The following is a 15,399-nucleotide window of genomic DNA, read 5'->3' on the forward strand; positions in this document are numbered from 1 at the left end:
TTTGATCTTATTTGTCTTAAATACATCGCAGTTAACATTATTGACATACCACATACGAAAAGTAAGTATACTTTTTCGAGTGGTAGCAATTTTTCCACCCACGGAGAGTAAATCAAAATTATACGACTAATATAAATATCATAAGCAAGCATATCCATTTTCTCAGAACGTTTTTTGAATCAATTTGACCGTTTTTTGCAGTTCGAACTGATGTCTTAGCAACAGACGAGTCAATTGTTGTTATGAGGGGTGGTCATTGCTGCAGTTTTCTATTTTAATGGCAAGAACAATAATATGTACTACTATACCAAACTTATTTAGTTGAAGACAGCAAAGGTTTTAAAAGTTGAAGAAAAAACTCGTGTAAAAATATTCATTAAATAAATGTTCTAAAGAAAATAGTGACTAACATCTAATTTCGTATGAGCTTTTTCTGGAGGGTTTTATTTAATATTTTCAACAAAATATAATTTCAAATTAAGGAAGCATCGACAGTAATGTGTTTTACATACATGTAAAAAATAATTCTAGTACGGTAATTTGGGAGGGATATTTGGTAGTTAGGTGCTGTATTATAAACGTAGGAAAAGCTTTATTACTCCATGATTATTGGTAGTTCTTAGAAACTGTCCTATACTTTTATAATTTTTGTTAATACAACATTATCAGATTTAATCAGAGTATGATTAAAACTAACAAAGCTTTAGAACATTATAATTTATACACTGCTATTTCAATTTCTAGTACATAACCCTTCAGTATGTCAATGGACTCATACCGCTAAACACCGGCTTTCAATCCTTGTGGTCAGCAGAACACATATAGCTAGCTCACTGTGTGCTTTTATGCCTAATTCCAAATAAAGAGTTATAGTATTATTTTAATTGTTATGCTAAGTCATAGCGATTTTGACTAGCAGGCGTTAGTATCGCACTACATATTTGGATGGAATATTTACGTTAAAAAGTATGTTGTTATTGATTTGTTTAATGTTGCGTTAAAGTCGTTCACAATGTTTAAAGTGATTTAACGCATCTTGCCGAGAGGCTTAAAGGGAAAAATACGATATGAAGAGAGCGTTAATTTGCTGTCAGTGGCTTTGCAATTTGTGTTTGATATATGTACTTTTATATTTTTTATACTAATTCTTATGTGAGTATAAATGTAATAACTAACATTTATTCATTTATTCTGAAGTGTACAAATGTAATACATTTGCAATTTATTCTTCATTTCTTTACATTCACACAGTGCTGGCTAACTGGCAATAATGTGCAGATAGCCCCCTCTCTCTCTCTCTTGCTTTTGTAATTAATGTATTCTGTAATGTTTGTAGTTTGGTTTGCAGTTGTTTTATACTTACGTTAATCCATGCAGGAGCTGCAAAATCTATTACTGGTCTTATATATGTTTTGTATATTTTAATGATGTTTTCAGGTGTTGTTCCATAATTTTTACCAGTTAGACTCGTAGCATAATCTATTCTTCGCCAAATTTGAGTTTTTATGTTATTTACACGTTTTATCCAGGTAAGTTTAAAATCATGTGTTAGTCCTAAAATTTTGCAGATGTAGCAGTCTGGAGAAGCTCTCCGTTCATGTAAATCTGGGTATGTACTTTCTGATGTTTCGTTGATTTTGAAAATATCATTAATTGTGTCTTTGCTGTGTTTGTTTTAATTCCATATTTTTGGCAGTATTCACTAAATTTGTTTAATTAAGGTTGAATGTTAGTGGCTGCAATGTCTGGTGTAGGCAGATAGCCCTCGAGTAGCTTTGCGCGAAATTCAAAAACAAACAAACTGGCAATAACTTTCATAAGTTAACTCTCGAATTTTATCTCATATTTAAAAACCTGTAGTGAATCTGTTATTATTTCATAGCGTCAGAATTTATAAATGCTAGGTTACTGAGTTTCTAAAGTGTTTTAGAATGAGTAAATTATTGTACAACCGAAGTCAGTATGTTTGAAAATAATGATCTCAGTGGTACAGGGTATGTTAATGTGGGGGATAGTTATTATTTTGAGATTGTTTCGATATAATAGGGCTATTCCACGAGTATTAGGTTCTTTGCTTTATGTATTATTTATAAGTAGGAAGTTTAAATCGGCTGATTTTCTTAAAAAATGTTTGACTTATGCTTATGATATTCTTCTTGTATAAAATTACAAATAATAAATAAAAAACAAACATAATATTTTCTTATTTTTTTTGAAGTTCTCGAAAGTGACTAAGATTATCATGTGGTATAGTAGCTAAAATACTCGGTTCTTTACCTTCCAGACCCTGTTTCCATCCGGTGTAGGAATATTTTTTATTACTTTTCTAGTTTCTGTGGGTCGTTTATATAGAGTGAAATAATTTTTAACTGTTTATACAATTGTTAAATAGTTAATTATTATTATTCCCGGGCTAACAATCCAAGTTTGTACTTTTGTACTTGAAGAAGAAATGTCCTCATATTGAAAACGCTCATGTTGTAGGGTATCGTATTTGTGTGCTAAACCGGTTTCTTGAACCTGTTTCCCTGAGATTATTATTGTCAACATTATTAAGACATTTATTGTCCCGTATTAAAATATTTTTTGTTATTTTCTTCCCAGATAGAGCAGTCAGTATTTGAAGCTATATTTATTTCTGTGTAATATAACCAACACTGACATCTAAAGAAATGATTTTCAGTTTATTCGATTTAACTACCCTGAAAAGTGCACTGTTGTATAATTATATAAACAATAGAACTCCAGAGAGATAATTTAATTACCATTTCAAATAAAATAATTTCTTCTACAGCTCTTTGAGCTAATAATAAACATTTAAATATATAGTGTGGTTGAAATTGTTTTTTTTTTAAATTTAGAATCTAAATTTTATGTTCGATTATCTCGTGAATTATGCCTTCTCTTCAACTTACTGGCAAGCGTAAATACAAATAAAAATAAAATATTTCTGAAATTATAATGGGTTTCCTTAACATTTCTCTTGCTCCTTCAAGCATTTTATCCAAATTCGCTCTCAGATGCTTCCTTGTGGCACAGCGGTATGTCTGACTGAAACCGTTAAAACAGTTTAGATATTCGTGATGGGCAAAGCACAGACAGCGCATTGTATATATTTGGGCTCAATTCAAGCAAATAAAAAAATGCTGTCAAGTTTTATGTGGACTCACTGTCTCAGCAAAAAACTCACAATCTATGTGTTATAGGATCGAAGCACATCGTCGAACATCTGTGACGAAAATATTGTGATAGTAAAACTCACTATTCCTTGGTAAAAGTTACTGGTGGATGCTTTAGACTACTTATCTTCCCTCTCTTTCTATCTGCAGATGAAATATGGACGGCTAGCGCAGCTAACCCTAGCATGTTTGGTATAATGGGGATTCGAACCCGTGGATTACGAGTCGAATGCCTTAACTACCTGGCCACGCTCTGCCCCCAGAATTGTTTTGCGAGAATTTAAACAAGCAATCAGAGGAGCCAAATTTACTAGAATACCTATCGTGTCGCCACCATTTCTTATAATAGTGTGTAACACTTTCCACGACTTAAATATTTCAATAATGAAATAAACATGAACTTTAAATCTTCTTTAAAATATAAAAAGTCAAACAACAAGTTGTAATTTGATATTTTATCAACATAAAAATAAAGTTAGGTGTTTATATCTTCTGTGCCTTTAAACATCAATTTAGTTGAGACAGCCTTCAAAAATAACGCAGTTAGTTCCATTGTAGTCTGTCTATATATTTAGAGATAAAATCCAGGGTTCGATTATCTGGGATGAGCAGTGTGCGGATACATTGTATAGTTTTGAAAACAAGTAAAAAACTAATTTTTACAGTTGCTCTTTTTAAAGCACGAAATTTATATGAATTATTTTTTCCTGAGATCAGTGTAAAATTTCCCCGTCGATTAGAAATATTATGACATTACGTTTCCATAAGAAAATGATTTTAAGGTTGAGGGTTTAGGTTTTTGCATATATATAATAGTATTTTCTGCCCACGAAACAACTTCGCAAGGTGTGGATGGATCTTTAACACAATTCATATGATGGTTCATTAGCTCCATGCAGAAGTAGATACAATTTTTAGATTTGAATTTTGCGTTTTGCGGTTTTTATGGCCGTTTTTGTGTTTTCTTCTGCTACCTTACCTTCTGTGGATGGATCGTTCATGGGGTTTACGTGAAAAAAATAAACTTTCAATTTTGCGGTTTCTATGGGTATTTTTTTTACAATTTTTGCGTATCAGAGAAACAAATTTTATGTCATACGATAACATTTCTGTAATCACAAATTTACATAACTTCCAGGAGATGGATACTTCTGGTGGTAAAGTAAGAATTTCAGAAAAAAAAAATTTCTAAATTACCAGAACCGAAAACTTCATGCAGTCTTTGCACATTGCCCTACAGATGGCAAAACGAACATTTAAAGGACGAAATAGCACAAGATGGATATTGTTTTTAAAGCACAAAACGATTTATTGCTGCTATTTGCGTTTTCTTCATCGCAGAAAGTAAAACCCTAGGTTTAAGCCTTTTCAATCTGTAAACTTATCGATGACCAACCAAAAGGCGTATAAGATGGATACCGTGAGTACACGAACATTGCAACAGTGAATTTATTTGTGCCTTTATTTTACAGCTAGCTCTATTAGTACTGTGCAATGTTGTTTGGATATTTTGAATAGTTGCATTTTAATGTGGTATTTGCAGCCTTAAGGTACAAGTATTGTTCACGTTTGTTAAAATATAGGATAGTTGTTCACATTTTAAAACATTGTTCAAAACCAGCCCAGTCTTTAAGCACCAATTCCATTTGGTATACTGTTCACAGTAATAGGTTAATTGTATATTGAAATCAATCATTTTGTTTATCAAGTCTTCTTAAAGATTCTGAGACAAACTATTACTTTATTAAAATTTATAACACGTAGAAATAGTTTTCAGTACAGTGACGTTTATGAAACATTTGATATTTGTGGCTAATACGCCAGTTAACATAACCTTCAAATATGGTGCAATATATACTCAATAAAAGCAAGAAATCATGTACCACATAAATATACTAGTTAGTCCCCTGTGTTCCCTGGTGGAACAGCGGAAAGTTTACGAATATCTGGTGTTCAATTCCCAACAGTGGACACTACAGAGAGCTCAGTATGTCTTTGATCTAAAAGAAAGAGAACAAAAATAGCCAATCCTCTATTAATGTCTATAAGTTGAGTTTACTTATTTTTTTAGAAAATAAAAGCAAACATTTACCTCCAACGATAACTTATGAATGATGAAATAACAATATAAATTAATTCATTTTATAAAATACTTAATAATCCTATATATCTTTCCTTTTGTCTCTTTTCACAACAGTATCATAATATCATTATTCAGGGTTGTAAGGTATTCACTGAGGTGGTTGAAAACTAAATTTTAAACTGTTGGAAGGATAATAACAAAATAATTTGAATATTTTAGTCTACTTTTAAAGTAACATTATTAATTGTTTTCATGATAGTTGCTACTATTGTATTTACGTTGTCTTCTGTTCCTTGGCCGCCATGTAGTACAATGGGATATCTGCAATTTTACAACACTAGAACCTGGGTTTCAATACCCATGGAGGGCAAATTGCAGGCTCTTTGAAATTTTATAGCAAATTCCAATCAAACATGTCCAAATGATTAGGGAGCTTGACTCTACATCTGAGAGTTCAATTTGAATCACCATTACACCACATGTACTCAGCCATAGGGACGTTATAAGTCACGGTACATCCCACTATTCCTTGATAAAATATTAGCTCAAGACCTGTTGGGGGATGGTGATAACTAGCTGCTTTCCTTCTACTTTTTCACTGCTAAATTAGCGACTGCTACCACAGCTATCTCATATACAGTTTGTGTGAAATTCAATCCAAACAAACAAACTGCTCCCTCTCTGTGGCTGGTTAAAATTTCTGTGGTCCCAGGGGCTAATAATTTTTGTGGTCCCTACATCCTATTTAGTTTTACATAGAATAAAATCATCAATGGGTTCCCATTAAGACCATAGGGAGTGGTGCTGGGTCCCATCTGCCCCTTACCAAAATTTGCCAATGCTCCTTCTACCAGTTAAGAGCTTATAATGTAACTTTGTATTCAACAACAAACAAAATATTTTTGGGATATAAATGCCTATTATTCCTATTGTCTTTCAAGTAATGTTTATACAAAGAAATGAAAAGTATATTCTTCTACATTCAATTTTTTGTTTTTTAATATCCAGAAATTTTCTGATATAAATTTTACTGGGGTCATGTTTAAAACACTAAGAACACAAAACAGGAAAAATAAAGAAGATAAAACACAACCACATAAGTATAAAGTACACAAGTAACTGTACGTTTAAAATCGTATCATCAAGAACCAATCAAAGGAGAAAACATTTCCTTTTATGGAGATTAATCACAGACTATAAAACTGTAATTAATTCCTATGATAGAGAATAAACGTTTATTATTGTACCCAGGACATAACATACAGAAAGAAAACAGATAATCATTGATTACTGTACCCAGGATATAATAAACAGTTAGAAACACATGAACATTGATTATTGTACCCATGATATAACATAAAGAGGTAGTACAGATAAACATTGATTATTGTATCCAGGATATAATGTACAGAGGTAAAACAGATGAACATTGATAACTGTACCAAAGATATAAGAACTCGCAGGGAATACAGATGAACATCGATAATTGTACCCAGGATATAACATACACAGGTAGAGCAGTTGAACATTGATTTCTATACCCAGGATATATCATACGGAGGTGAAATTGATTATCATTGATTTCTATACCCATTATATAACATACAGAGGTAAAACATACGAACATTAATAACCGTACCTAGGATATAAGATACAGAGGGTGTACAGATGAAAATTGATTATTTTACCCAGTATATACCACAGTAAGGTAGTACAGATGAACATTGATGACTGCACCCATTATAAACCTACAGAGTTAAAAGAGATATACATTGATTCCTCTACCCAGGATATAACATGCACAGATTGAAGTGATGAAAATTGATTATATTACTCAAGATAGAACACAGAGAGGCAAAACAGATAAACATTGATAATTGCATTGAGGATATAAATGGCAGAGGTAGTGCACATGAACATTGATTATTGTACTCAGGATATAAAAAATAAAGGTAGGACAGATGGACTTTGATTACTGTACCCAGGATATGATATACAGACGTGAAAGAGATGAAAAATGATTGCTGTCATTGGATATAATATACTAGGGTAATGCAGATAAACATTGATTATTGCACACAGGATACAAAAATACAGAGATAAAACAGATAATCATTGAATACTGTTCCAAGAATATAACATCCAGAGGTAAAACAGATAAATATTGATTCCTCAACTTAGGATATAATATACAGAGGTAGATGAGATGAACAATGATAACTATACCTAGAATATAATATATAGAGGAAGTACAGATCTTTTATTACTGTTCCCAGGATATACTAAGAAAAGTAGAACAGATGAACAATGGTTATTGTACCCAGAATGTATCATACAGAGGTGGTACTGATGAATTTTGATCACTCTACCCAGATAAACATTGAATATCGTGCCAGGGATATAATATCAAGAGGTAAAATAGATGAACATTGTTTATTGTACCCAAGATATAACATACAGAGATAAAACAGATAAACATTGATTCCTCTACCTAGGATACAACATACAGAAGTAGAACAGATGAATATTGATTATTGTACCAATGATATAACATAGAGAGGTAGTACAGATGAACATTGATTACTGTGCCCAGGATATAAAAGACAGAGTTGAAACAGATAAACTATGATTATTGTACCCATGATATAAAATACAGAGCTAAAATAATTGAACATTGATTATTGTAGGATATAACATTCAGAGATAGTAAAGATAGGCATTGCTTGTTGCACTCAGGATATAACATCCAGAGGTAAAACATATAAGAACTGGTTACAGTATGAGGATAAAACATTCAGTGGTGAAACAGATGAGCACTGATAACTGTAGCAAGGATATAACATACAGATGAACATTGATCACTGTACTCATGATATAACATACAGAGTTAAAATAGATAAACATTTATTCCTCTACACACGATATAAAAAGGAGAGGTAGAACATTTGAAAATTGATTGCTGTACCCAGGATATAAAATGCTGGGGTAAAAGAGATAAACAATGATCATTGTAGCGGGGATATAAAATACAGATCTAAAACAGATAAACATTCATTATTGTACCCAGAGGTAAAATGGATGAACATTGATTACTATACCCAGATATAAAATGCACAGGTAAAACAGATGGACATTTATAACTGTACCAAGGACATAACATACAGAGGTAAAACAGATGAGCATTGATAACTCTACTGAGGATATAATATATACAGTGAGTACAGATGAAAATGGATAATTATACCCAGGATATAAGATACAGAGGATGAACAGATGAACACTGATTACAGCACCCACTATAAAAATACATAGTTAAAACTGATATATATTAATTTCTACCCAGGATATAATATACAGAGGAAGAACAGATGAACGTTGATTATGGTACCCTGGATATAACATACAGGGTAAAAGCAGATAAATACTGAATATTTTACCCAGGATAAAACATACAGAGGTCAAACAAATAAACATTAAGCTATTGTAAACAGGTTATAACATAGAGAAGTAATTCAGATGATCATTGATTACTGTACCCTGGACATAACATAGAGATAGAAGAGATGAACATTAATTGCTGTATCCAGGATATAATGCAGGGGTAAAACAAATGAGCATTTGTAACTTTATAAGGATTTAACATACATAGCATAAACAGACAAACTTTGATAACTGTACCCAGGATATAACATACAAGAGTAAGGCAGATAAACATTGATCATTTACCCAGAACATAAATTACAGAGCTCAAATAGATAATCATTGGTTATTGTTCCCAGGGTAAAATATATATATAAAAAAAAACAAATTAATACTGATTTCTGTTCATGAGATATAACTTACAGAGGTGACCCAAATAAACATTGATTACTGTACCCAGGATATAATATAATAGGGTAATGCAGATAAACATTGATTACTGTACAAAGGATACAAAATACAAAGATAAATCAGTTAATCATTGATTACTGCACCAATGATATAATATACAAAAGAAGATGAGATGAAAATGGTTAATGTACCCATGATATGACATACAGAGGTAGAGGAGATGAACAATAATAAATGTACCTAGAATATAACATACACATGCAGTGCAGATGAACATTGATTACTCTACCCACATTATAACATATAGGTTAAAGCAGATGAACATTGATAACTGTAACCAGGATGTAACACACAGAAGGAGTACAGATAAAGATTGATTATTGTATCCAAGATATAACATACAGAGGTAGAACCGATTAACATTGATTACTGATTTAACATACATATGTAAAAACATGAACAGTGGTTACTTTACTGAGGATATAACATACAGAGGTGAAACAGATGAGCTCTGATTGCACAACACAACAATTTTTTTGAAAAGTTTTGCTTCCTGAAAAGTTTTTGCTGATTGTGACAGGTACCTGGTGGGTATGCACAAATATAGTTTTGGTTTTGCTTCATCACGTAGGAACTCTGAGAAGTAGACGGTTAACTGTTTACCGGCAATAACGTATTTAATTGCGTTTGTGTTTCTAATATGCCATTAAGTTCAATATAATTGAAAGTGTTTTGCCCCTGATTTTCGTTTGTATTCAATGTCCAGTGCATCATGTTGCAGTGTCCAATAGTAGTCAGCAAGCATTGATGGATTCCAGTTGCCCTGATATCGTTTTTCCATTGTAGCAGTATCCTGATAAAACTGAAGATTTTGATGAAACGGCATGTGATGCGCAAATTTGGATGTGATTTTCGTGATCAGCCACCAAACATCTATAAGGAACACCCAACAGTGCTCAAGAAGCAAAAACTTTGTTGTGCAGTGTTATTTTACCCACTATATAACATACAGAGGTTGTACAGATGAACATTGATTACTATACCGAGGATATAAAATACAGAGTTAAAACAGATAAACTTTGATTATTCAACCCAGGATATAAAATACACAAGTAAAAAATGATGAGCATTGATTATTGTACCCAGGATATTACATGGAGAAGTAGTAGAGATAAGCATGGATTACTGTACCCAGGATATAACTTAGAGAGGTAGTAAATATCAACATTGATCATTTTACTCAGGATATAACAAAAAACAGAGGTAGAACATATGAACACACAGAATATAACATACATCCGAGGGTATAACATACAGAGGTAAAATAGAAAAACATTGATAACTGTAACAAGGATATAACATACAGAAGGATTACAGATGATCATTGATTACTCTACCAAAAAATATAACATAGAGGTAGTACAAAGAACACTAATTATTGTATCCAGGATATAACATAGAAAGGTAACATTGATGAACACTGATAACTGTACCCAGGATATAACATACTGAAGGAGTACAGATGATCATTGATTATTTTACCCAGGAAATAACATAGTAAGGTAGAACAGGTGAACAGTGAGTATTGTAACCAAAAAATATAACAACACATAGGTAGTACAGATGAACATTGATTACTGTAATCAGGATATAACATAGAGAGGTAGAAAAGATGAGCATTGATTACTCTACCCAGAATATAACACACAGAGGTTTAAAACAGATAAACATTTATTTCCATACCGAGATATGGCATACATTGGTGAAACAGATGAACAATGATTACTGAATCAAGGATAAAACATAGAGAAGTAAAACAGATGAACATTAATTTCTCTACCCAGGATATAGCATACAGAGGTAGAACAAATGCAAATTGAATTCTGTATCCTGGATATAACATACACTGGTAAAACATGAATGTTGATAGCTGTAGCCAGGATATAAGATACAGAAGTGGTGCAGATGAACATTGATTACTATTCTCACAATATAACATACAGAGTTAAAACAGAAAACATTTATTCCTTTACCCACAATGTAACAAACAGAGTTAGAACATTTTAACATTGATTGGTGTTCCCTGGATATAACATGCGGGAGTAAAGCAGATAAACATTGATAACTGTACCAAGGATATAAAATACTAATCTAAAACAGAAAACATTGATTATTGTATTCAAGATATAATTTTCAGAGGTAAAACAGATGAATATTCATTCATGCACCCAGGATATAACATAGATAGTTAGAACAGTTAAGCATTGATTCTTGTACAAATGATATAACATACAGAGGTAAAGCAGATAAACATTGATTACTGTACCCTGGATATGACATACAGGTAAAGCAGATAAACACAGAATATTGTACCCTGGATTTAAAATACAGAGTTTAAAACAGATAAATTTGATTATTGACCCATGAAATAAAACACAGGGGTAAAACAGATGATTATTGATTGTGTTACCGAGATATAACATAAAGAGGTAGTACAGATAAACATTGATTTTTGTACCGGGGATATAATATATTGAGTGGGAAAACACATAAATATTAATTACTGTACCAAGGATGTGCAGCATACAGGTGTGTATATGAACATTGATTATATAACTCAGTATATAACATATAGATGCAGAACAAAATAACATTGATTACCATACCCAGGATATAACATACAGAGTTAGTACAGATGAACCTTTATTATTGTACCCAAGCTATATCATACAGAGGTAAAACAGATAAACATTGTTTGCTGAACCCACGATATAACATACAGTTACAGTGCAGATGAACATTGATTACTCTACCCAGGATAAGCTTAGAGAAGTGTACAGTGCAGAAATAAGCACCTGTGTGATCAACACCTGTGAGTGCATGTACCAATTTTCTCACCTACTTAGCATGTACAAAATGAACACCAGCCTGCATTATAATGTGTGGTCACTCTCATTATTTGTTGGTAAAAGAGTTGGCATTGAGCAGTTATAATTAGCTCCATTCTAATCATAAACTGGAAAATTTGGGTCAGCTATCACAGATTGCCTTTGAGTAGCTTTGTGCAAAATTCAAAAAAACAACATATTTATTTGTCTTCCAATTTTAATTTTAAAAACTAAAAACGAATTTATTCAATTAACAGAGACTCTGGTTTAGAAATCAAGAATTTTCCATGATGATGAGAAAACCCACTTGTAGAAAAATACATGTAAAATATTAGGTATGGGTAGAAAGCTCTTTGTATAGGAATAAACAATGTTTCGACCTTCTTCAGTCATCATCAGGTTCACAAAGATGAAGAAGATCGAAACGTTGTTCACACCCTCAACATGGAGCTTTCTCTACACACCACCAGCCAGTTTTACATATCAACAAGTTATTTTTTTTTTTTGTTTATACATTTTATTTGATACTTTCAGAAACTCTTAACAACAATATTAGATTATGAAATTTTTGCTAAGCAGTGTAATATAAATATTATGTTGGAATGCATTGTTATCAAAATGGATTGGTTTTTCACATATAAGAAGTTGTCGTAATGGAACTATTTCATTCCTTTGTGCTTCTTTGTTTTTTGCTAGATTTTACTGTTCAAAAGATGGGCACATATCTATTTGTCTGTGATTTATATCTATAATTTCTAATATAAAATATCACTTCTTTTGTAAGTACATTTTCACGAGCTTGCCTCTATTAGAAAGTCATGCACATGCGTCACGAATTCTTTGTTGATAAATGACAATACTCAGATGCAGACCCTCGGGGTTTACTTAGCATTAGTGCAAACTTTCAAGTTTCTAGATTCTTTTCTCTTAGAGATGATGGTCATATTTCTTTGGTATATAGTTTTTAACACAAAAGGATATGAACACTCAAGAAGGCAAAGTAATAATATACTGATGCAAACCCTTAGGGTTCACTTAATAAGGATGCAAAATTTCAAGTTCATAGATTCTTTGTCGTGTGAAGCTATAACAGTAAAACATAAACAGAGGTACATGTGCACACGAGTTTCTTTCTCTCCTTGTGATTTTATTTGTAGTATCAGGAACCATTTCTTCTTTATGGTGGTTTTCGCTAGCTGACTTCATTTAGAAGATGCACACACATGTGGATAAGTAATACTCAGTTTACACCTTCAGTATCAGAGGAATATTCAGGTGCTTAGTTTATTTCTCTTTCAAACTATGGCAGTCACACCTTTTCAATTTGTTTTTAAGTTAGCTAGCGTCATTATAACAATATGCTCGCATGTGTATCAATAATAATACTCAGGTGCACATCTTTAAGGGCTACTTAGTATCGTGCAAAATTTCAGGTTTCTAAGCCCTTACCTTTTGCAGATTGTGAGGTCAGATATTATTCTTTTCTACATGTTTTACCCTAATTTCCCTTACAAACAGAGATGCACGTATGTGAATAAGTAATAATACTCAGGTGCATATTCTCACATCTCACTTGGTATGTTTGTGCTACCCATCCCTAATAATTTAGCAGTGTAAGAGACTAATCACCACCATCAACTCTTGGGCTACTCTTTTACGAACAACTAGGTGAGATTGACCGTCATATTACAATGCCCCCACAACTAAAGGGACAAATAAAGCCACTCCTCTTTTGCACTTTATCAACAACCTTCAAACCTGCATTTTAAAAGAAATTTCTGTCATCACCACATATTCATGCAAGTTATTCTAATTACATCAAAATTGTCCATTCCTGTTACTTTTGTCATCATTTCTATTTTTTTACACTTCTAGCATTACAGTAGTAACAATTAAACCTACCCTTGTAACCACTTGTATCAATTCATGCATTAACTGTAAAAATGTTATTTTAATAACCTAATTTTATTTTTATTTCCTTATCTAGCTTACCTTATTGTTGTTGTTGCTTTTTATTTTAGCATAACAAACCACAATTTATTATATTGTTTACATGTTTCTTCACCTTGTAACATTTCTTTTGATGTATTAGACATGTTTTGTTTTTTGTTGTTGCTATGCAACTTGTGATTTGAATTGTTAACTTGTATCCTGTTGTTTATCAAATGTCTTGCACTTATAGAAAATTTAAGTGATTTACCTGAAAGCTTGTGCATTAATTTGAAAATGCTAAAAAAAGCAGAGACAGTCCAAATACATTATTTAATACAAAGAAAGCTTAATTTTGAAATAAAACAGTCCATCTAAAGTAACAACATTAAACCTGTTAACATTAGTTCAATAACAAAATGTGATGTTATTTACTTCAAAACGTTTGTAGCATTGTCTATCAGCAAAGACAAAATTTATTTTTCTCACTGCTGGAAGTAAAGGTTCACACTGGTATATTAATAACCTGGGCTCCAGAGAAATCCTTGTTACAGTTTTGTTTTTAAACTTTAGGCCTTGCAGATATTTTAATGTGATGTGGATTGCATTACACTTTTACTCATGTCATGAAATTTCGCTGTTAATAAAAAAAAACACAGGTTTGTGTTTTCAATTTCTGTATGTCACCCATTAAGAAAGTAGTTTCATATTGAACTTAAATTATTCTAACATATTATATTTTTATAAATTTATTGCAACTTGACAAACACATTAAAACCAATTTAACTGTTCTGTGATTCAAAATTTTGATAATTAAGTTCTTTTAAGAACTATTTGTTGTGATAATTATTAACCATCAAAATTTGTAAACACACTACTACTGCATACCTTCAAATCATGTTTGATCCTTATTCGGTACTGTTCATTTTTGGTGTTTTAACTGAATGAGTTCAATAAACAGAATTTGAAATGCAAAATATAATATATTAAAGACAAGAAAAAATATCATAATTAAAAGAGACAGTAAAAAAGTTTTTGTCTTGCAGTGTGGTTTTATTGGAATAAGAATATTGAAATAAAGTCATCCGATTTAAAACATTTGATAAATTAGGTTCGAAATTTATCATAAGAATAAATATAAATTATATTAGTAATTTCCTTGATGTATTATTAAATATTTAATTTCCTTTTTATATTATTTAGTGTGTATGATTTTAAAAATCATTTATTCTATATGATGTTACAAAAAGAATAACTCAAGAGTTGGTGGAGTGGGGTGATGACTAGTTCCCTTCTCTCTTGTCTTTTAGCACTGAACTGGGAAGAGCTCGTGCTGATAGCCCTCATGTTTTTTAATAATAAAAATCATGTTTATTTGAAATAAAAAGAAATAGCTTCTATTTTACATTAAGCAAGAAGCTACACTATAGCGCAGCTACCACAAGTACTAAGCTTGGTTTTATCCTTCAAGATCGCATATACATGCCAT

This window comes from Tachypleus tridentatus, chromosome 12, assembly GCF_004210375.1.
Source record: "Tachypleus tridentatus isolate NWPU-2018 chromosome 12, ASM421037v1, whole genome shotgun sequence".
Taxonomy (NCBI): domain Eukaryota; kingdom Metazoa; phylum Arthropoda; class Merostomata; order Xiphosura; family Limulidae; genus Tachypleus; species Tachypleus tridentatus.